Raw genomic sequence first — 24,395 nt, 5'->3', positions numbered from 1 at the left:
TCAAAATCACCTACAAACTTGTATTAAATATCCACTGTCATTAGGTGTCCCTGATGGAACTATGATGAGATGGCACCAACTGGTGGATTAGACATTCTACTCAAGAAGAAGTGAATAGAGTAACCTTTGAGGTGAAATGTGCCACAAAATAACACAATACAGATGATATTTCAAGAATAAATATGTCTCTCTGTGCCTCACTGAGTAAAATATACTGATTTATTAATAATAAACCATATTGGCACCAATTGCATGAACACAGTTTATATTATTTATATAGTATTTACGTTTCTGTAGATATGCTTTTGAAGATATTTTAGGTAGTTTATATTATTCAGGATGGAATTTATCTTTGTACCTCAAAAAGCTGAAGGACTCTCCCAGAAGAACACAGTTGACATCTCCCACACAGTTTCTATAGCTCCCAGAAGACCCTGTATGAACAAAGACTTTTTTTTTCGTCTTTTTTTTTTCCATCTAGTTAATTTTGTACAGTAGCATCCCTGCTTACTTTGAGACTTCAACAAGAAGCATGCTCACAAGCTATACCAGTACAGCTAAACGTGACAGAGACCTCATGGCCAAGCAGAGGCTTGGAGACACACAGCTTAGAGCTAGCTGCCTCTAGAGCAGGATGTCCATGTTTTATAGTATTTGAACTGGCTTCTCTGGGCCCTTGTTGTACTGCAATGCAAAAATTACTGAGGGGAACAGATTCCAGCTAAAAGTATCTGTAATAATGTAAAGGCTGTTTTGCAGCCCTCTAGGGAGATGATGGTTTATAGCGCGGACCTGAGAGTAGGCGTAGCTAGCATGGAGTGAGAGAATGTTTGGGATGCAGAAGGAGGTAAGGTCGCCTGGTATATTTTTGGAGGACCTTGTCAGCTGCACAAAGCCAAGTCAAGTGCAGTCTTATCCATGCTGCCTTTAGGAGCAGTTCTAATGAACCATCCCCAGAACCTTACTCAGATTTATTTCAGATAAAACTAGTTGGTTGACTCTAAAAAAGAAGCAAAGATCAAGCTAGCATTTATGCAAAATAGACAGTCAGGCATCCTGGTTTAATCATGGAGACCTTAAGGGAGAGGAGCTGGAAACAAGGTTCACCTGACATGCTTTTCATCACTTAATTGAATTACAATCAATCAGTTAGGTACTCCGGTTGGAAAAGCTGAGAACTGTCAAATGAAAGACTCTGGAAGTGGTTGTTAAGGTTTTGTTGGTACCAAGAAGAACATTCTCAGTGTTGCAGCAATAAGTAGACTGCTGGTATGTGGGTTCATGGTAATAAATAATAATAAAAGCAAAAATTACCTGGCTGAATATATATATAGGCCATCAAAACTGTGCTTCTGCTCAGGGTGGAGTTTATGGAATTGCTTACTGAGAACCCCAAGTTACTGGATGAATAGAAAATTTCTTCCTGAGAAACAGGTATGGAGAACCTGACAGTGTGGAGAACCTGACAGTAACACACCTGCGTATGTTTTTTTTTTTTTTTTCTAAATGTGTTTTGCCATCTCACATCTTAATTATGGGAATGTGACTTTATTACTTCTATGGGCATATTCTGCATCCCTGCTAACCTGGGAACCCACCTCCATTACCAGACCCAACCTCTCTCAATAAGGACAATGTGAGAGATCCTTTCCATAGGATCACATTTTTCCTTAATCTGAAAATACCATTGACTTTACATACAGAAAGCCATAATTTTACACAATAAATAATAGGAGAATTAACAGAGCTATCAGGATAGCTGTAGTCTTCACTTTTTCGTACTACATTTTTAATTTTTCCATGAACAATCTGAAATTTAATGCAATACAAAAATTGCCAGCAACTGAATTATATCAACATATTGTAACATAGAAGTTCTACTTGTTTCTCATTAAGTCTGTCCTTTCAGGAGATAAATGTTGTTCTGACCCCTGAATGCACACTTTAACCTAAGTCCTACAGGCTTCACACTAACAAAGTTCTCTTCTCAGAGAATTTTTTCAAAGAGCTTTCGGGTCAGGTTTTATGCTTGTGACTCATGAATAAAAGCTCTCAGTCCTTCCTATAACATTTCATTCAAGGTTAATCATTATATAATACAGAGACACCTGAAAAAAGATTCCCCTGCCTATACCCTCTCCAGAATACTTTAAATTCTAAAATCCTTGCCTTCCTCATCAAGCTCTCTAATTGCTTAATTAAAGCTACAGTATGTTTCTAACAAGCTACTGAAGGCTCTTAGAAATATAGTTTGCAGTAATTAAAACACAGTGAAGACTTTATAGCTTAATACACCTTAAAACTTCTTTTTTCCATCTCTTTCCTCTTTCTTACCTCAAAAATCCTCTTCTCTTTCATTTTGTTTCATTTTGTTAACATCCTGTTCTTAGTTTCCTAGAATATAGCTGCCAGCTTGGCAGGTACCAAATTTACAAAGCCCCTGCCTATACCTCTAAATGCCAGTGCTCGCTGCTATACTGGGCTGGTTCCAGTCTACCAACATCACCCAGTCAGCAGGACACTGTTAGTCATTTTCAGACCCAGATGGAAACAGACACAAAGATCATGAGCAATGGGGCTTGCTCTCCTACCCATTTCTCCTTACAGAAACTTTCCAGTCTTCCCCAAACTTTGAGAATTGCCCAGCTTTTGACTAGCAGCTGAGGAAAGCCCTGCCTGAGCTTCCCACCTGCAACAGTCATCAACCACCAGGCAAATGAGACCGTTTCCAATTCTTCAGCTCACTGCCAAAGTTAGTGCAAAACAGCACCCCAACATATACTGAGGTAACTACCAATCTGCAGGAGCAAAGAGTTAATAGAAAATCATAGGCTCTTTTAGATGGCATCAAACCTGCAAGTCTCCAGTGGTTCCAGAAATGATAATCACTCAGAGAGCACTTTTTTCCCTATGCTTTCACCCCCTGAGGGTGACCTTACTCTACAAAAATCCATCCATCTCATGCGTGCTTTATGTGTCTTCCCCATGGAGTATGCATTTTATGTAACAGGATGATTAATTCTTCATCTTTACATCAGGGAGAAAGAGTTGCTTGAAGAGGTAAAGCTAAAGGATTGGGGTGATGCAGTCCTCACTGAAACATACTTTCATGAGGCTTTGCTTTTGTGCTCTAAGATGTTGTTATTTAAATGGATTTGATGCTGGTACGTGAGAACAGAGAAGGTTTCTGTTATGCTATTTCAAGATAATTGATTTTCAGCTTGTCCCCTGGAGTATTTAGTGCCTGCTGGGCATTACGTGATAGACTGTACTCTGTATCTGCTCTTCATACCAGTTTTACTTGTTTACAAAGCTGCAAGTGTACCCAGCTCTGGTATTAAAAGATAGTCAGCATGACTGATCCCTGGGAACTTCAGCCCCATGTAAACTTTTAGCTGCTGCAATTGAATTAATATCACTGAGGAGATACTATTCTTGTGTGCCCTCAGATCACCTTTCACTGGTCCTGAACACTAAGCAAGGAGTTTCAGTTGTGTGTATTACTACCTACAGTCAGTGGGCTGCCTTAGCATAGGAGCAGTATCTATAACCTTAGCCCATATATTTAAAGAAGTGTCTAAAATTAGGCACCAAAATTTACATATTCATAAGTACCCTGAATGGAAAAACTTAGCCCAATCAAAGCAAAAAAATATACATATATATATGGTAGCTACTGAGAAGCTCGATGTCCTTTGTTCTCTTTGAGCACCAGAGAATTTGTAGCTTCCATCTTGTTAGAAAATGTTGATCCTCTACACAGAGTAACAGATGAACTGATCTAACTAGTTCTTTCCCTGCATGGTCCCAGACCATGAAAGACTTTTTGTCACAGTGCTTGAAATAAAATCAATTGTTTATTCTGAGGTCACTCCCATTTACAATTGTGAATAGATTAGTGAATTGCAATTAGTATACTCACAATTCCCCAGAAGCTTCTTGATTCACGACTTTGAAAATTCTGATGAATGTTGCTGATAGGAGCTCCTGCAGATAAACATTCATTGCAAAGATACCAAAGATAGTTGTTTAACCAAGTACTTCTGCAGCTAGGTTGTTTCCAGTATCTCACCAAACTCACTGGTATTTCCAAACTACTGTCTTCAATGTAGGGATGTCCAAAAGATGAAAGGACTTTTTCAAGTCATGGGGGGAGTCTGTCACAGACCAAGATCTTAAGTTTTGATCTCCTGAGCCTCATTGTAGTCCATTAACCCATGACTACTACTACACACACACACACCCAAAAACAAACAAACAAAACAAAACAAACAACAAAAAAAGATAGGGAAACAGGCAGAGGGAAAAATTAACTTTCAGCAAATTATCAGTGTATCATAGATTCATTGGAAATATGCTCTGCTAACTCAAGTGGCTTAGATCATTAAACCCTGGAGTCTGTTCGTTTATTCATTCTTAGACCATATTACCCTTTATTCTGCTCTATTACTATGAAGTTGTGTTTTTTAGTTTTTGTCTGTTTGTTTGTTTGCTTAATCCATGTGAGAATTGTTAGCAGGTTGCTAGTGCATGTATATGTGCATTGCAGGCAACAAAGGTGTCACATCTGTTCTATCTCCTCACCACCACATCTGGGAAATCTCTGTATTTTTCACCTGCTATGACTTACCATGTGGCACAGCTCAGTGCAGAATAACACACAGAAGTCAGAATGAAGTTCTTCATCTGTCATATCAGCTCAGTGTCAGCATTTGACAGAGTCAGGACACACTCTGAATAGATCTATCTGTTATGGATGGATGAGGCATCTATGAACAATACTGAGTTCAGTTATTCAAAGAGATCACTCACTAAAAGCCAAGAACACCAAAGCCACCCTGGGTAATGCGTCCACCCTGGGCACGTGTCCGTTGTGCAAAGTCACCAAAGCTAAGATCAGGTCGTATCCCACAGTATAAGCCTCACTGTATTTGAGCACAGCTTCCTTTAGCCTCAACTTGTTTAAAACAATAAATCTTCCAGACATTCCACTAAACATGTCAATTGAATAAATAAATAGCAAATTTTGAAATCAAAAATGAAAATTTTAGATGGAAAAGTACAGATCCTCTTGGAAATTTTTTGAAATAGATTATTTTAACCTTATCATTTTCACCTATAGAAGATAAAACTAACTTCTGAACGAATTATTCTGGTGACATTGAAATAAATTATTTTGGGATATAGCTATGAAAAAAAAATAAACTAGGGGATTTCAGTTTTCAATAAAATTCTTAAATCATGAGCTATATTGAAATATTGGTATTATTTTGTGATAGAGATCCTGTTTTTTTCTTCCAGTTCCTGTATTGATGCTAGACTGAAAGCTTACAACAAGTAAAATGTGAAGCTAGATAGATGAAGGGGCAGTAGGTGCAGGGGCTATTTTGAAGATGCTATTGTAACTGTATTGTGGACAAGACAGATCTTTTAAGAATAAATACAATTTCATGTTGCAATAGCTCTTAAAGAAGTCAAAGTTAAAGGAATATTATTAGCTGAAAGGATGAAGCATAATTTATCCTATTGCTGTGAAATATCTCTAAGGCTGCAGCAAGCTAAAAGAGTCTAGCAAATCTGTTCTAGAAGCTTAGATCTAGTGTTAAATCATTGTCCTCCAAGAAGATTTTTATATTACAGAATGAAAAGTAAAGCACATTTCCTCTCCTCGAAGATCTTTTTCATGATGTATTTAGAGTTATAAAATTAAATTTTGATTTGGTAGGATGCAAAGGTGGTTTTAAAACTGTCTTTCTTTCAAAGCTCTGGAACAACTGGATAGGTGGTTCTAAGAGTTTGTGGAACATCATTAATTTATTTGAGGAAGAGTCATGAAAGTTCAAGCTGAGTTCCTATACATAATGTCTCATGGTTGTTAGATAATTCCCAGTAGACTGTCATGAGCATTATTAATGAGTCTCCATTAATGGTTTATAAAAAACCCTTAGTTGAACTCTGCTTGCAGTTCCATTCATTAATTGCAGTAATTAAAATTAAGGACTGCAAAAACTTAATAAATATTTTTTTCATTAATTCATATATGATGCTTCCAGTGAAATCAGGGACTTACAGAACCATAACTGTAGAGTGGATTTGAAGCAACAGCAGATTTCCATTACAAAAAAAAAACTTGCAGATCATCCTTTGATGTTTGAGTAGAGAGAGAAACCATACACCTGAAACTAAGGAAGCTGCCTATCACATTGTTAACATGGCAGAATTTATCTTTCTATCCAAGTAATCTGTTTCTAACTGCAGAGTTGTTTTTTTGTTGTTATTTGTTTGCTTGTTTGAAGGTGTTTTTGTTTGTTTGTTTGTTTGTTTGTTTGTTTTTCTTGGTTTGGTTAGGTTTCGCTAATATATGTGAAGTTTTTGGCACAATTTGTTTGTTGTTCATTTCAGCAAATAATCACGAAAATGATGATGATGATAATACAAATTGAATAGAATGAACAGCCAGGGCAAGAAACAAGCAACCAGAGGGGAAAAACAAACAAACAAACAAACAAACAAACTTTCTTCACAAGTTAGGCCAAAATCTTCAAACAGGAGTGGAAGTAATTGAAGAATAGACAGTTTTCATTACACTAATAAAATAAAACTAAATAAAACAAAACAAAAAGAATGAATCCCCCAAATGAACACAAACCACATTACAAGAATAGACACAATCAGCTTAGTTTATTTTCTCTCTCAAGAGCATACAAAACTTGGAAATAGTCCCCCATGGGAAGCCAAAGCAACAGGTAGAATTGCCACCAGAAAGAATAGGTAGGATGTCATATTGCCTGTTTTTTGCTTAAGGGAAATGCATAAATATCCATCAGAATATGATTACAGAACCCAAAGGAAGATATTAGCAAGACAAATTTAGAAATAAAGAAGTTAAAAGTGAATATTTAAGTTGTAGATCAACCAATATTTCTTCTTAGTGAGAAGAGGATACCTTGATTTTGGTTTGTTTCAGTGAAAACAAAACCAAAGCCCTGATGTATCAAGCCTCTTTGAAGTATTTCTAGTTTTCTTTACAGCATGTACATCCACCAAAGATTTTCTTTAGAAAAATAGTTACGTTAATTATAAGATCTTTCTCAAATTCCAACTGGATAATTGCATTTTGTCTGATTATATTATGCCACAGCTGTGACAGGAAAAAGTTTTATCCACCTGCTGTTTTAAGCTATTGTGTACTTTTACAATTAATTAGTTGCTACATTTCACCCTAGAAACAGCTGCATTTTCAAAAGTAGATTTCACAAACTCCTGAATGTTCTTTGCACATACATGTGTAAAAGTACTTTGATCCTTTAGAGTATATGACTGTAATATGATTTTAATTAACTCATAATTCTGACAAATATTTATCTAGTGCTTTCAAAGTCTGGATAGCTTCTTTTCCTTCTTTAAAAATCTGAGCAAGGTGGAATTAACAGGCAGACTCCAGCTACTGATAGAAAGATGAAATACATATTCTTGCTTTTATTCAGTTGCTGTGAAAATAATATGGGAACAAAAGTATTTTTACCTCATGTTCAATACAAAGATGTAGCACGTTTTTACTCCATTAAAGAAGGACTTTTTTTCCTTCAAGCCTGGGGGGTTAAATATTTCCAGATTCATCACTGCAAAAGAAAGCAAGTATATCTTTCATTAAAATTGATTCACACAGTGTCAGAATATAATGTCATAAAATTATCTTTTCACTGCTCTCTAGAGAATGTTGTATTCTGTGCCTTCCAGGAGGCATTGTCATCTTTACCATCACATCCAAAAGCTACCTAGAAATTGTGTAGTTTAAGTGGAGCACTTCTGTGGCATTGAGAAATCTTATTGACTGTAAATTAGAGATGAAACAGACATAGAAACCAGCAGAACAGATTTATATAGCCATTATTAATTTCTTATTAATACTTCAGCTAAGTATTAACCATCTATATTCTTCCTGCATATGGATTACTATCTGTACAGGGAATATTGTTCCTTCTTGGGTTTCTGTGTTTATAACAACACTGACATCAGCAGAACTCTATTTCCCTCCTCATAAGGAGCAGGATGTGAAGGGTCTTAGGGTCTGGAAAATCATGGCTGTGATCTGGCAACAGGGTAACGTAATCTCAGTGCATTCTTACAGGACCCAGGATGCAAACAAAAGCTCATGAAATGGAGGTTCCTTTCACTGGTGCCTCAGGTAATACCACGATTTAGTATCAACTGAATATTTGTCTGTATGTACCCAAGATAAAATGCCTTTCAGTGTGTGAGAAACTGGGAAGGACCAGAGCATGGAACTGCTTGTCCCGTGAATGCAGGCATCATGTTGCACAGATGGGTGACAGTGGGTTGCTGACTGACTCAGGAAAACCCATATCTCAGCATGAAGATGCTGTAGGTCTAGCAGAGACTATGTTACTGGAATTCACCTTAAGCTTCAGTGGTAATTCATGCCCTGGTTCTCATCACTGTGGACAGCAAACTACTGTGACAGTCCCAGGGCCTGGACTCAATCACATGCATGGGTATTCGAACAAGTCTTCTCAGCTGTTTCTTCTTTCACTGCCTACCTCCTATATGGGTTATTCTGGCTACAAGATCAACTGTATAAGGTCTATTTTCATGCTTACTAGCAAGAGCTTGGCACAGTGGGAGGCTCTAAGAATGACTGGCACCTGCCTGAAACAAATACCAGCATCAAAATACAACATTTTTCTCTGAGAGAACTGCAGTTCCTCCCTCTCCACTGAGTTTCATTTGAGGTTTCTCATCTCATGAGAAATAAAGGATTAATGTCATGCAGAAAAATAACCTGTCACCTGGGAGAGTCATATTTTGTGGGATTTATCTATTCCTTATCAGTGCAGACACTTAACTAAGTTTATCCGAATGCTCATCAGTGATAGTGAAATTCCATGGGGTCTGTGGGTTGTACAGACCCATTTTACTTCAAAAGTTTTCTGGAGCAGTATTTACTTTAATCCTTCTTTTCCTTCCTCTTCTTTTTCTATAACAGCTTTTATTCACATGTGAGTTTCTGGCAGTTTCAATATGTTAAAACCCATTTAGACAACATTAAAACTGAGAATTCTCCACTGTATAAATTTAATTCCAATTACTCTTATTCCCTTGTTATCTGCTGGTTATAATGTGAAGTACTTTCAAAATTGGCATATTAAAGAAGCTATAATTTGCTCGACAGCTGTAGAAACTGTGATAATTAAAGGAAAAATTAATTGGTTTTATTTTGATGTTTCTTTTATTATATTGCAAGTATGAGAATTTTCTTTTCAAGGTAAGAAGTCATCATTTCTCATCTGTCGATTTATCTATATATGTACCTCAGCATCATATTTCTCTGAGCACCTTCCAAAAATGAAAATATGGAAATAATTTTTATCTCTTTTTTTCTCCCCTCAGCCTGTAGAAGAAATAGATTGCTATATTTTAAAGTCAACAAGGACCACTAGGTTATTTAGTATGAGATCCTCAATCAAGCATTACATCTAGGTATGCTTTTATTGAGCACAAGGATGTGATTTCAACTCTGGCAATTCCAGACGGGCATTCAGTTGTGATATGAAAGCTTCAAAAATGAAAAATTCAGCACTTCCTTCAGCAGTTCATTCCAATGTGTGTTGAGCACCAGTGTAATTTCTTTCTACTAGAATCTCTCAAGAGTTAACTTCTAGCTGCCTCTACACTGCCTTTCTTCAGTAGATTAGAAAACTTCTTAGTACTGACTGTCTTCTCTGCATAATGGTATGTATACCATAAAATCAAAGCTTATCTTGGTCTCCTCTGGATAAGTTAATTAGATTTAAATCTCCATGTTTTCCATTGTAAGAGGTCTTCTTTCAGGCCACAGGTGAGATGCAGTCAATTTTTAAACTTTTTTAAACTACAAGCTCCAGAACCAGACTCAGAAGTTTAATTTGGCAGGATTACTACCAGATGAAGTGGCAAAACCTCTCTCCAGCTCTTAATCCATGCTTCCTTGTTTGCACATTTAAAGAGCACTAGGCTTTATGCCATGGCTTTGCACAAGTTGCCTACATGGACCTGCTTCATCAGCATGATTCCTAGACCTTTCATGATCCATTCACACAGTCCCTTCCTGAACTTTAGCTGTAAAGGACAGATTTCTAATAGCCTAGACACTGATTTCTAGTAAATGCTCTACCAAGTCCAGTTGCCATAACTGATGTCTTCTATGTTGAATCTTACTATGTCTGGCGATTTAATCTCTAGAAGAAAGCTCCAGAGAAAGCTTAGCTCAGGCAAGGCCTAGTTCTGGAGATACTTACAAGCACAGAGTGGACTTATTTGACTAGATTCATAACTGGAGCAGTTTAGCTCAATTTTTAGAAATAAGTGGTATGAATCTCTCCAAAATTAAAATTAAAGGATCATTGACTGGTCTTGCAGATATTTGCCTGAGCCTTTCTGTTCCTTAAACTTCTAATCAATACAATGAGTATACAAATATTTATCTTTATAAGTACTTTTCATTAAAAGCTAATTATAGTATACTTCTGCAATTAATTATTATCTGCTTTAAGTAGATATCTTACAAGATTATACTTAATAAAGAGAATCAGTCAATCTTACACTCTGCAGGCTGGGAATTGTTTTAAAGATAAGTTTAATTCCAGTTAAACAAGATGTACTGTAAATGTTCCTTTATACGTTCATTTGACATCCAAGTCTCTAGAGAACTTTTTGCTCTTTTTCTATGTTGCTCTGCATCCATTTTACTTCCCCTCTGGCCATCCATTACAAAGAAGAATTGGGTTGCTGTGATCAGACACCACTGCTGCAGTGCTACCCTGAGCAATCTGTTTCTCTAGCACACAGGTTCAATTCTGGTTGTTTATTGACTTTCTCTGGGTTTCTCAGAACACCTCCTTCTGGATGACTGCAGACTGACTGCACTGCCAGCCAGAGGCATGGGTCTGGATGAGGCAGAAGGAAGCCTATCCCTAGGGGTAAGGACCCAGCAGCATCACAAACATATTAGATTCCATGGTGAATTACACAAATAGTTAGTAACAGGTTAAATTTCCTTTCCAAAAATCATCAAAAATTGGATCATCAAAATGAACATGGTAATACGTAGAAGAAAAAACGTATACAAGACTGAATGATTTTTGGTGTCTTAGTTATCACAGTAGAAAGAAAATAATTGAAAATCAGCACTTATCTTTCTCCAACTTCTTAACTCATGTATTGAAAGATTTTTAACCAATGAAAAAGTCAGTTCTAACTTATATTCTCCACTTAGAAGAAATACCAGTTGTGAATGAAACCTAAAGCAAACAGGGTTACTACCTCCTTATTACCGCCTGTCCTTAAAGGGTTAGAAAAGAGAGTGGTAATAATGTTTGAGCATGCTTAAATTGCAGCAAAGGAGACACAGGTTCTATTTTTTTGCCACTGCGGATAAGATCCAAAAGAATTAATCTGTGGAGAGACACAAGAATATCTCACCTTCCAAAGTCAATTACTTCCACAGAGAGAAGTTGTTATAACAAAAGCTTTCTGCTTTCAAAGTGTGAAATCAGCCTTCAACTGCACACATCTGCAAAAAGAAAAAAAAAAATCATTAAATTACCAGACTGGTGTTACAAATTTAATATAATATAAAAAAATCTACATTTCATTATAAACAGTTTAGAATAATTTCCATACTTAATCATCTAAGTCTTACTTCAGTTTTTAAATCAATGTTTTACCCACTGTACAACATGACAAAATCAAGGAGCATAGTACTTGTTAAGGCTCACATGCAATTGATTGACATCAAAGGGCCCTCCCAGACATTTCACTGAGATTTCAGATATAGCTTTATAAATGCACTTTGAAATGAAGCTCTGATCCCAAAGCAAAAAGAGAAATCATAAAGAAACCAAGGTATTTTCTTGATTACTGCTCAGCATTTTTTCTGTAGACGGAAACAAAACCCAGAAGCTTGTCTTTCAGCTGTTTGGTTCTTTGATGCAGGGTAATGATATTAAGATTTTAAGGGCAAAGGAGCAAATGTTAAAAAAAAAAAAAAAGGACAATAAAAATGATCCACTGGCATCAGGACAGCATACATTATTTTGGTTTTGTTACTGTTGATTTCTTTTTCACAAAAGCAAACAGTTTTATTGTTTCAACGTCTGAAAGAGGAGATGCTGTCAGATAGGCTGCTCGAATGACTGTGGAGACCAGGTCTACCATGGTGTGCTGTGATGGTATATGCAAAACGAACTGCAAAACAGTAGTAGAGCCTTTACACTCCAGCTGGTACATTGTACATCTGACCACATTGTACATCTTTGATTTAGCAGGGGAAAATTACCCAAATTATATTGTGAAAAAAAAAAAAAAAGCTGTCGTGGAATTTTGAGGGAACTTTTTCATTAAATACTCTAATAATGTTCAGAACTGGTTCACCTGGTACTCTCTGAGTAATAAAAAAAATATAATAATAATAATAAAAAATTGATTAAAATACTTGATTGAAATACTGGTTTTAAGAATTTAAATCATTTAGATATAAGTCCAGAAGCAATATAAAAAGTGTGATTTCTGCAGTGATTGTCTGGACAGTTGAAAGATAAATATTGAATTGTTCCTCACTTGTCATTTGAAGGAAAGGATTAACTCTTTTACATTAACATTTTTCAGCAAAGTTAACATTTTCTGTCATTTTAAAGATATCATTGCATGTGTTAAAGGCCCATTGGATTCTTTTTTGTGTGGTTCTGTTTACTAGTGATGCAGTATACATTAAAGGGTCTGAAATCTGTTGAAAAGCATTTATGTCCAGGAAGCACATTTATACCCTTTCAGTCCAACATATCTCATGAAACAAATCAATTTGACATAATAGACTTTGTATAAAAGGGTGAAAATATAGAAGGACTTTTTACTCATTAACACAAAAGAAACTGCTTCTGACATAAAAAAGTGTCATTTTTGTGTCTCTTGCTTAAGATGTGTAAACAACAAAGTAATCCTGAATTGTACACTGTTTCTGATAGAAATGAAAGCCAAGTGGCCAATTTGAGCCATTTTATGTCTTTCAGATGAATAGCTGTGAGGAACATCCTTTGAGGCAGACAAATGATCTGAGACAATTCCCAAAAGGTATGATTATATATAAGCACCTGCTTGCTGTTATGATGATTCAGTCAAGAACAATTGTGAATGCTTTTATGAGTTCTGCAAAGTTATTAACCTCAGCAGAGTGCAAACCAGTCTTTTCTTAAGTGTCATAGTTCTGAAAAACCTCCAGCAACTCTCATGTTTAATATGATGAGAAAGTCTTTGTTTATTGGACTACCTAGTCCAGACCAAACTTCAGACTGCTAGACTGCAAAGACAGGGGTAATCAGAGAACCTGTAGGTGGATGAAACTGGAAATTGAAATGAGTCTAAATCCAACAAATATTGGATCTGTGAAAGGCCATTTCTAGTACTCTTTGTTATCTGAGCTGCTGAAACTTAGTTTGACTACCTCCTGGCAGAGTTTCTTTTCAGATTCAGATTTTCAGATGTTCAGCAAAGCGGGCAAAGACTGTGTAGCATGGGGCCCAGATTTACTTCAGCTTTAGTCACAAGATCGCAAAAAAAAAAAAAAAAAAAGAAGTGAGACTAACAGGACATCAAGAGGCCCTTAACATGCATGTGTTTTCGATGCAATGACAATTAGACAAATATGGAGCATGAAAGAGATGGTCCAGGAAAAAAGAAGTGTTATTAGTGCTTATATGCAAGATGGGCTATTAAGAAGGCTTAAATACTAGAGTGCAACAGCACATCCTGCCTTTGACTTTTCAAAATCAAAGACATTATTAAAGAGGGAAAGGCAACATTGTGTGGATGTGAATAATGGACCTTTACACTTCATGGAGACAGAAATTATGAACATATAATGAGATTAGAGTTTCTTAACAGAAAATATTACGGAAAAGAATGTAGTTTAACCACAGTCCACACTAAAATGCCATGTAGCAAGTTTTGTACAAAATAGGTAATGTAAGATGTAGGTATATGTAACTGACATAAAAACTTTATTATGGATTTTGTTTCTTGATGCATTTATTTCAAAGCCAGTGAGGAGAGAGACAGTGGGATATCATCATGAATAGCATTAGTCCATCATGAGCAAAGTTTCACTATGAACAGAACTCCTGAGGATGCAACAGTTGTGTTACAGTCCCATCTTAACTGAAGAGAAACATAAAATAATCAAAGTCAGGACCTTCTGTTCTGTGCTCACTGATCTCCAGATTCAATAGGAAATTTTTCAGAGCTTCAAATGTCAAATACTTGTACAGGAAGAATTTATGCATATGTAATCATGTATTTTTCTTCTTTGTGGTAGATCATGGTTATTAAATTGCTGGACATCTTAGCTCTACACATTTACCTACAGTACAAGAAACTTTCCTATGTTTGGCCTGTGTCATTGATAGCTGTGCATGTAATTTAATTTGACAAATAATATTCTCATAGGCCTCATCAGATAAAAAGCTCTTGTCTACAGAACAGCATAACCTAAATCAGCATAGCATTAGAACATGAGAACATTTATGTCCATTTTGCTACAATGTGAGTACACAGATAAAGCAGGTTTTGGTTCAGTGATGACCACCTGGTCTCCCAGTCACACTGAATGAGTGAACAGCGATTAGCAGAAAGACTTATTTGGTGTCTTCCATTATCACTCTTTTGCCTCTTTGGCTTCATTGCTGTAGCAGAAGCTGAAATCTGCACTGCCATGGCCTCTTTTCCCACCCTCCTTTTTCTTTCTACACTTTTCAAACTTGGTAGGACAAAGACTGATGCTAGCGTCACCCAGATCAATGATGCTTTTCAAAGGCATTGAGTTGAGTGTGTAAAATTCCTCATGTCAGCCTGCACTTTGTAGCATACATAACCTTGACTGACATATGTGAAGTGGTTCAGTGAGCTGTGATCAACTGGGGATTAATCTGATCTTGTGTTTCACGCACAGATGAAGGGGTTGCATAAGGGAAGTCAATTTTTTTTTCTGCTTATTTTTGCTTATTAGTGGAAATATCTGTCTTGTTTGCAAATGCTGTTGGTAGAGAGCTTGATATTGACCATTTCTCCTGAGTTGCATAATAGGCATGGAAGAAAAGACTTCATCTGCCTGTGGTTTGCTGCTCTTCCAGTCTGAGGCCATGCTTGGCTGCTGCATTAACCCAGATGCCCAGCCTTCAGACAGATCTGTCCAGCCAGCAACTGCTCACACACCAAACCCCTGCACTTAGAGCAATGTCTGTTCTCCATCACTGAAGACTGGCTGCACCCTGTATAAATATACCAAATCTAGTTTTAATCTTGCTAGTTTGTGTTCAGGTGCAGCAAAGATATGTCAACACTGGGTATGGCTCCTCAAGTAAGAGCTCGCACTCTCTGGCAGGCTTGCCAAGGGTTTCAGTGTTGAAATTCATGGCACCATCTCTTCATTTATTGGCCAGTGGAGTTAGATTAAATCTAGCTTGGCTTTGTGCCTAAAAGCAGTGCATTCATTACACCTGTTGCAATGTAAGTTTATTCCTATGGGGTGGAAACACTTTCAACTTGAGCAACTAGTTCATCACACAGCCTAAACTTTTGTGCATTCTTATTTTCCTGTTGCCACAATTTCTGCTGTGTGCTCAAAAGAGCAGTCACATTTTTCTGTAAACAAAGTGAAAATATCCCAGAACAAGTCAACTTATCAAGTGCTAAGAACAACTGGACATGGCTCTTTGATACGAATGATACAGCACCACTTTGGATACAGTTGAGTTGATGTGTTTGGTGAAGTTTGCAAAGCCCTTGCGATAGATCTACCCACTTGCCAGGATCAATTCTTGAGTTACTGCCTATAGTCAGGCCTTGATTCCAACATGTGCACCCAGAGCTGGTGAGGAATGACTCTGATAAAATATTATGTCGGTTGCAATTGTTGGCTTGTACTAAGCCAACTAATGTACTAAGATGTTTTGGAAAAAAAATTCTTGGGATTTTCAACAAAACATTCACAAAAAAAAAAAACGCTTAAAAACATGATATCTGTTTAAAAGAAATTTCCAGATTCAAGTGATCGCCTGCAGCTGTGTCCTAAAAAGCTAGCTATTTTGCAGAGCATATTTCTCCAACATCATTTGCTAAATGCAAGGTAAAAATGTCTGAAATCAGAATAGTAATCGTAGGGTCAGAAAGCTGTTTCCCACTGAGTATTGAACACATATATGTGCAAAAGGTTGGAGGGGTTCACGACAGCTGATTTTAGCCCTTTTATATTTGGCAGGGATGGGGTTGGTGGAGAAATTTTGGAACACATTAGCTCTAAATAATCCCGGATTTTGGATCCAAGATTTGTTTTAAAGAGAGCAAAGTAATTGCAGTTTTCCACTTAACCTTATTCTATACATGCAAGCTTTAACCTTCACTTTATTTGCTGAATGGGTGGGTCATGACTCATCGACATAATCTCTTCAAAGTCTGCCAGCCTGGGTGCCTTCCCTAATGATATTGCTTGTTTTGTGCATTGATACAGTGACACTTGAGAAAAATGCTTATTCTTTGAAAGGTCAGTGTACAGCTTAATCTACATCAGAGCAATCACTTTCTGCAAAGCCTATTGCTGAAACATAGATTTTAACCTTTTTACATCTCAACTTTTCAGTTTTCTTTTCATTTACTGTGCTCTGGACTGACATACCAGCTATTTGACGTTAAAGTTTGAATTCCTCTCTCCAAAATGGTAAGTTTGGTAAGGTCAGGATTTTATCCGTTCTTCCTTATCCTCAAGAGTATTTTAATGAAAGACCAGCATTACACAGCTCAGTGCTAAAAGGATAATAGAAATTGCAGAGCACAGCATTCACAACTCCGTTTTATGAGGAGAATCAAAGCCAAAAGTGCTCTGATTTTTCACTACAAATACTACTTTACGTCCTGTCATGACTGGACAAAACCTTTAGAGATCTTTCTGTCTACCCACCTGCAGTATTGTTTTGCTGCAATTTGCCATCAAGTTGTAGTCAGTAAGTAACTCAAGGCAGAACTGAACTTGCTCAGTACAGAGTATGCAACCAGCATTGCTGGTAACTAAATTAAATTAACATTGCTCTGCGTTAAGGCCTTTAAGACAGTATTGTGCTCTTGCAAGTGTTTCAAGCTACATGGGAACATACACATACACAAACAAAAGGAATACATACTGTTGGAAAAACAGTCTTTTGATTTTGGAAGTTTTTTCAAGATAACAAGAGAAATTATTCAGGTGGGACAGATGTAGAGGTACAAACATCTAATAAGACAATCAGTAGAAAGGCAGTGAACCAAATAGAATCCTACCATATGACTCTACTGAAATTTATTGTGTGAATTAAATAATACAGTTCAAAACCTCTCTACATCACTTTACTGTTCTCCCTTGGCACAAGAGAATGAATTAGACAGCTGTCACCTTGTCTGTAAATAATGTTCAAAGCTAATTTCTTTGAAGAAGTTCCTTTATGTGCACTTCAGTAAGATGAATGTAGATAATTAAATATTAAGATATTTAAATCAAGTTGAATATAGTCCACAGCCAAAGTAAATTACTACCTTGTACTGAATCTTTATCACATGAATCTGCTTGTTTTGTTTTGCTTTGTCTTACTCAATTCAGAAAGCAATACCAAAGCATTGTCACTAGTTTTGGTTACAGTGTTCAGATGACATCCTCTTCTGTCACACTGCCAGTTTTTTTCCCTGACTTGTATCCTGCCTGACTTGATGTGAGGTGCGAGAGGTGAGGATCACATTCTGATGCTCAATTGCATTCTCAGCTTTGTACCCACAACAAGTTACTGAGCAAAACACTTCTGAGGTCAGGGGAACAACCAGAAGCAATGCTCACTATGCAAACAGCAAAGCCAGGGAGAAAGATGGCCACAAGTCCTGACAGAAACACCAAATATTAAGAAAGTTCTTCAAGATATTTTAATGCCCATCAAGGCAATCAGGATGTGGGCATACAGTAACCTATTTCCACATCATCAAAGTCAAGGGGAGCTTTGTGACTGAGCTTTGTCTGATGCATTAAGATGAGGCACACTGTGCATCTGTTTTAGCAGGAGGAGATGGTGAGCTAGGTGCACCAGAACGGAGCCCATGCCCCAAGCTGTGATGTACCATTGAGCTATGTTCACTAGATTTATCGCTTACTAGTCAAAAATGTATGTCACATGAAAAGCAATACAGTACATTAACTGATTGGGAAATTGTTCGGTATGAACTCAGTAAATCAAATATGGTTACTTTTTATTCTATGAATTTTATGCTACATTCTTAAACATTCACAGACTAAGATATTTTAGAGCCACAAATCATTTGTAGCCATCATCAGCCTACAAACGTGACCTGACTCTACAGGGAACCAGGCACCTATAGCTACCTAAGGTAAAATTTAATTCATACTTATGATGTTAGTATTAAAATGTTGGGAGGAGAATGGTGGGCACATGTGTAAGTTCTCAATTGTAGCAGCACTGCATGGAGGTGAGAACAGCAGAGCTGTCCAAAAATGGCACTGTTTTTCCTTACTTCCAAGCTGTTTGGTGTACCATACGTTGTTATGTCAAGTCATCCCACATGCAGTCTGGTTTTGTTCGATTTTTAAGAGTCTCACACTCCCTGGGTCAGGAGAACACTGCCAAAAATATATATTTAACAGTGATAAGAGAGAGACTCTCCATTTGCATTCCCTTTCTGTACCTGCAGCCCATAGTTTAACAGAGGGGAATGAAAGTGGATAATGTATGGGGATGGTGAAAAATGAAAGCTTGTACAGAAACAAACAAACAAAAAGGCTATATTTCTTAACAGCTCAATTCCAGACATCCTAATAATAAAATATGTTTAATTGGATATTGTTCTAGCAAGGAAGATGTGGCATCATTTTGGAATGGCATTGCTCCACTGCAACACATTTGCAGCCTTTCCATTTCAGTAATTAAGTTATTTATTGGAGAACTACTCTATAAATTCCCCCCAAACAGGCTGTAAAGAACAACATATCCACACATAGTGTATGAGTGATTTATAGGGACCAGTCGCCTTTAAGCTATGTAGCAAAATAATGATTCCTTCAAGTTAGATGGCTAGTTTTAGTGACATGTATACTAAACAGTTGCCATGTAATACCTCCCTGTAAACTGATACATGGCAAGTTGTCATTGCTCTTTGCAGTATAAAAATTGTGACAAACATACTGAAAGAATGATTTGTTTTCTCTTTTAGCTGACTGTTCTTTCAGAATTGTGAGGGGAATAGCAAGCATGTTTGTAATTAAAGATAACACACAATTCTTCTGTGTTATCATTTTACCTACAAAACCCCAGGGTAAAATAGCTTTAGCATGAAAAGAAACACATATGGAGCTGCTGATGGGATATTCTCTGCTTGAAGTATGGCTTAGAGAGAGGAAGAATTTGAGCACAGATCCTAACAATAGAAAAATAAATAGGATTCCATCTTATGCCTCTGTCTGCTCAGTATTCTCATATAATAGCTATCTCCAAACAAAGTGGCACAGTAAAACTTTTTGTGGACTGCCATTACCTGCTGTTGTCATCTTGGAAGACAGGACTGCCTGTAAAGCACTGTCTGCAGTGGTCAGCAAACCTTTTTAATGTGTGGAGTCTTTCAGGTATTCACCTTCCACAAAGGCTAGGCCAAGGCAGTGAGAAGGTCTTCTGCTGATTCCTGTGGACACATGGAAGTGACTGAGACAATAGGAAAATGTGTGCTCTTAGGAAAACATCAGACTGGCATGCAAAGCATGCAAATTAGCTCTGAAAAGCAGCACAGTGCTGTTAATGTCTTCCAAACAGCATACATGTTACCAAGAAATTTTAACTGAAGATAACATGATTAAGATCTGCTTTTTCCACAGAAACTGATGAAAACTCTTGAGTATTTTTCAGCATATATGTAGCAGACATGCTACATCTGTTCTGTTGATATGCCTGAGACATCAGTCTGCAATCCAGATGTCACCCTGTTTTCAGTTGTATATAGGCTTTTGAGACCTCGCTCTTCGGTAGAAGCAAGGTTGCATGACATGTCTCAGGAACGAGCCCTTGGTATCCAATTTAGAAATCAGACCAGCTCTTCTCATAAATAAGGATCATCTCACCACTGTTACCTCTCACTCTTCCCAAGTTAAATAATCACAGCTGTCTGGTTTTAAAATTTACTAAATCTTGACCCTGGATTTAAATTTTTTCAGACCTTTGGAATATTTAGATAAGTATTTTTGTTCTGATCAATCTTTATATTCTAATAAAATGTCACACAGTTTTGCCAGTTATGGAAGCAATCTCCATACCTATGCCTTGGCTGGAAAAACTGAGCACCAGTTCATTACACTCCAATTTATTAACATGCCTCAGTAACTCCCAATGGGAACCAGGCAAAGGTTTTCACAGGAGCGTGGAAAAACATTTTGAGAACACAATAACAATCTGGTATGTGACATCTTTTAGACACTATAATGGAAAAGACCGTGGCAATTTTATGTGGACTTTATGGAAAATAATGAAGTATAGAAAATGTATGAGTAGAGCACTGTCAATGAAACTCTGCAATCAGATTATTTTTCTCCCAGGCTCTAACTCCTGCTTCATGATGCATAGCGTATATCACAACCTAGTATTTCCCAGTAGAGCCTATAACAGTGAGAACTATTGATTAAATGTTAACCCCTTTACTTGAAAAGTTGAAATTTCACAAAGTGCATCCCATTACCAGCCATGGTAATATGTCTGAAAGATCAACAATTCCAAACAGTTGCTGCAACATGAATCTTTATTTGTGGATTGGAATTTAAATTAAAATAGTTGATGCTTACTTTCATTGTATATAGTAGTAAAACAAGAATGCTTCAATATATGGTATTGGATACTCTCTACGCAATTTAAGCATACGCACACGTATATATTTATATAGTAGTGATATAATATCAAATTAACAAATTGCAAATTACTAAAGAATAAATATCAATCATCAATCTGCTTATGAAACTCAATATACTGTCATGCTAAAATGTGTGTGTGTGTTTTCAACCACTCACCACATTAAAATTGGCAGTTTCTGATAACTGGTTATTTGCATATGTAATTATGGGATTTGCACACAAACTCTAAGTGTATAAATGTGCATTTCTTTCTAACCTTAGAGTAAGTTAGTTTACTCTGAATTTCTTCATTGGTTTTCTTTCTGAAATTCAGCTTCTTTCCTAACAATTTTTTTTCCTAAAACCTTGACATCTTATCTGTAAGTCAAGCTCACGTTTTCATTTTTTTCTGATGAAATATTTATGAGAAGTAGGATTTTCTTTATCTGAAGAAAATATATAATTTAAGTCAGAAAACGTTTAGCTCCTACAAGCATAATTGGCAAATTTAGAAATAGGCAATTCTCAAAATATTCATTCAGATGAAAATCTCTGGGGTTCACACAGCAGAGTAAAAATCTCAAGGTTAAAAACACTGGAATTCTCTGTAACGCATTCTCTGGGTGGATACTTTTGACTTCATGACACAACGATGATTTTATTCAGTGTCTTATACTAAGAATGCTGTTAACAGAGAGGGCTTCAAGCCAAAAACATGAAGTTTGGGAAATTTTAGAACTGGGTCAAAACTTTGTAGTTTTGTCCATTCACTGAGTTATTTATATATTTATTTGTTTGTTTGCTTGTTTGTTTTTACTGCATAAGAAAATAATATTGATTGTAAGCATAGCTATTAGTTTCATTAGTGCTCTAGACACTAACACTTGAAGACATTTAGATGCCTCCTTTCACTAGTGTGGTTTAACCTAGCCAGCAGCTAAACACCACACAGCCGTTCACTCACTCTCCCCCCTCCCTCTCTAGGATGGGGGAGAGAAACGGGAAAGTGAAGCCTGTGAGTTGAGATAAAGACAGTTTATTAAGACAGGAAAATAATAATAATAATAATAATAATAATAATAATAATAATAATGTGTACGAAACAAGTGATGCACAATGCAACTGCTCACCACCCGCTGACCGATGCCCAGCCTATCCCCGAGCAGCCGGCCCCCCCCACCCCGGCTAGCCACCCCTATATATTGTTCAGCATGACGTCAGATGGTATGGAATATCCCTTTGGCCAGTTTGGGTCAGCTGTCCTGGGTCTGTCCCCTCCCAGCTCCTGCTGCACCCCTAGCCTGCTCGCTGGCAGGACAGAGCGAGAAGCTGAAAAGTCCTTGGCTTGGTGTAAGCACTGCTCTGCAACAGTTAAAACATCAGCATGTTATCAGCGCTCTTCTCATCCTAATCCAAAACATAGCACCCTGCCAGCTACTAGGAGGAAAATTAACTCTGTCCTACCTGAAACCAGGACAACTAGAAGTTACCTCTTTAATATATCAGAGGATAGATGTGTCTACATTTCCCAATGGCACCAAATAAAGACACAGCATAATGAATCAGTGTGTAAAGCATTGTCGTATCTGCCTTAGAAATATTTGTAGGACATTCTAAAAGCATCTTCAGCAACGCACTGTCTCAGTCAGAGCCTCTATACATCAAATACATGTTTATGCAGTAACCTATAAGGTTACTCCTTTGGAAAGTCCTTACCATGTTGTAGTCAATAGCAACAATATGATGGCTTTCATTTATCAGGAGCAGTGTAAAACCCAGACACTGTACTAAATAAGGTGGGAAGATAGGACAAGTCCTCCAGAGTTGTACTTTTCATTACAGGGGTGTTCCACTGTAGTGGATTTTATGAAGTTGGGATTTTATGCAGGGTGCTTTTGATTTCTTATTTTTTATCTATATCTATTCAATCAACCACTTTAATTTACTCTCTGGGCAGGCTGCTAGTTACTGAGTGACAAGTTTCCAGTGCTTGCAAACAGGACACAGCAATATTCATCACAGAGAAAAGATATGCCTTGAAACGCTTTCTGCATTCTTGTTTTCCCCACCCCACAATGTATTTCTTGGGTATGGTGGTTATTTTCAACACTACAGAAAGGAGAAGATAGTAGTCAGAGGTCCTTTTACATTTTTAGGAGTCTCAGTATGTTGCTCATAATGATACAGTGATTACTGAACATTACAAAGGTCCAACTTAATCAATGAACAAATTACAATGAATATCAAATCTATAGGCAAAAATTATTTGTTACCACTACACAAATCCATCTGGAGGCTTTGTTGGAGAAGGTGTCACAACAGTTTGCTAAAATTCCTCACTGGATTGCTTTAAAACACAAGCTAGCTGGGCAGCATTGCACAAGCAGGGAAACCAGGCAAATGGTGCCTCAATTCCCTTTGCTCTCCTTTAGTTCTCTGTACAGGGAAATCAGCCACAGTTTTTGTCCTCAGTAAGTTCACTATGCAAAGGGACAGGTCAAAGCAAAACATGGGAATGTGGTTCCTGGGGGTATTTCTCAGTGTGAATACTCTTGGTCTGAGCCTGGGCAGATCAAGCTTGCTGTACTTCCACTGCCCCATCTGTACAACAACCAAGAATAAAACTAGGTCCCCCAGCTCTCCTTCTATATAGAAAAAAAAAAAAAAAAAGGGCCCCAAACAGACTTTATGTGAATTTTAGGCAGCAGCAGCCATGGTTACAACGCAGCTCCGTCCCCCCACCCAAGGTGGCCTGCTGTCACTAGAGCTGTTTGGAGCACTGTCCCTGCACACACAATGTGCCAGCCCACCCTGTGCCACCCAGCACCTGTCTTTGTCCCAGGCCCAGGTGTTAATTAAGCCAGGTCGTGCTGAGCCCCCAGTGCATGATAGAACTGTAGAATCATAGAATGGTTTGGGTTGGAAGGGACATTAAAAAATCATCTAATTCCACCCCCCTTCTTCCCCCTCCTCTCCCCTGTGCCATGGTCCACACCAATAAAACAGCCCACAGCATGTAGAAGGCACTGGCAGCACTGGGCTCCTCGCAGAAGAGGGAAGCATTAAGTGCTTCCTTTCTATGACACTGCCAGTAGCATGGCCACAGCCACCTCTCTCCCACCATGTAATATGTGAGGTTTAAAGCATGCACACAAGAAGTGGGAAGTCTGGGTTTTTAAGCATTAGGAAGAAGTTCTTTACTCAGAGGGTGGTGGTGAGGCACTGAAACAGGCTGCCCAGAGAAGCTGTGGATGCCCCATCCCTGGAGGTGTCCAAGGCCGGGCTGAATGGGGCTTTGGGCAACCTGGTCTAGTGGGAGGTGTTGGCAGGAGGGGGGTTGGAATTAGGTGATCTTTAAGGTTCCCTCCAGCCCAAACCATTCTATAATTCTATGACCCTCTCAGACACTGAAAAAACAGGTTTTTCCATTTCTGTGGGAAATGTCTTG

At 37.6% G+C, this 24,395-nt stretch overlaps 1 long non-coding RNA gene across 1 annotated transcript; it reads right to left on the bottom strand.

The window, feature by feature from the left end:
- Positions 1-6,819: 6,819 nt before the first annotated feature.
- Positions 6,820-19,750, bottom strand: LOC118248348 (uncharacterized). The gene is made up of 3 exons (XR_004778718.2): positions 19,612-19,750; positions 11,482-11,572; positions 6,820-7,622 (listed from the first exon to the last, which is right to left on the bottom strand). It is a non-coding gene; the product is annotated as an uncharacterized LOC118248348 (long non-coding RNA).
- Positions 19,751-24,395: the final 4,645 nt, after the last annotated feature.

The sequence above is a fragment of the Cygnus atratus genome, chromosome 4, assembly GCF_013377495.2.
Source record: "Cygnus atratus isolate AKBS03 ecotype Queensland, Australia chromosome 4, CAtr_DNAZoo_HiC_assembly, whole genome shotgun sequence".
Lineage (NCBI taxonomy): Eukaryota > Metazoa > Chordata > Aves > Anseriformes > Anatidae > Cygnus > Cygnus atratus.
Note: the sequence above shows the minus strand (reverse complement) of the source record. Positions and strands in the feature narration are given on the sequence as shown.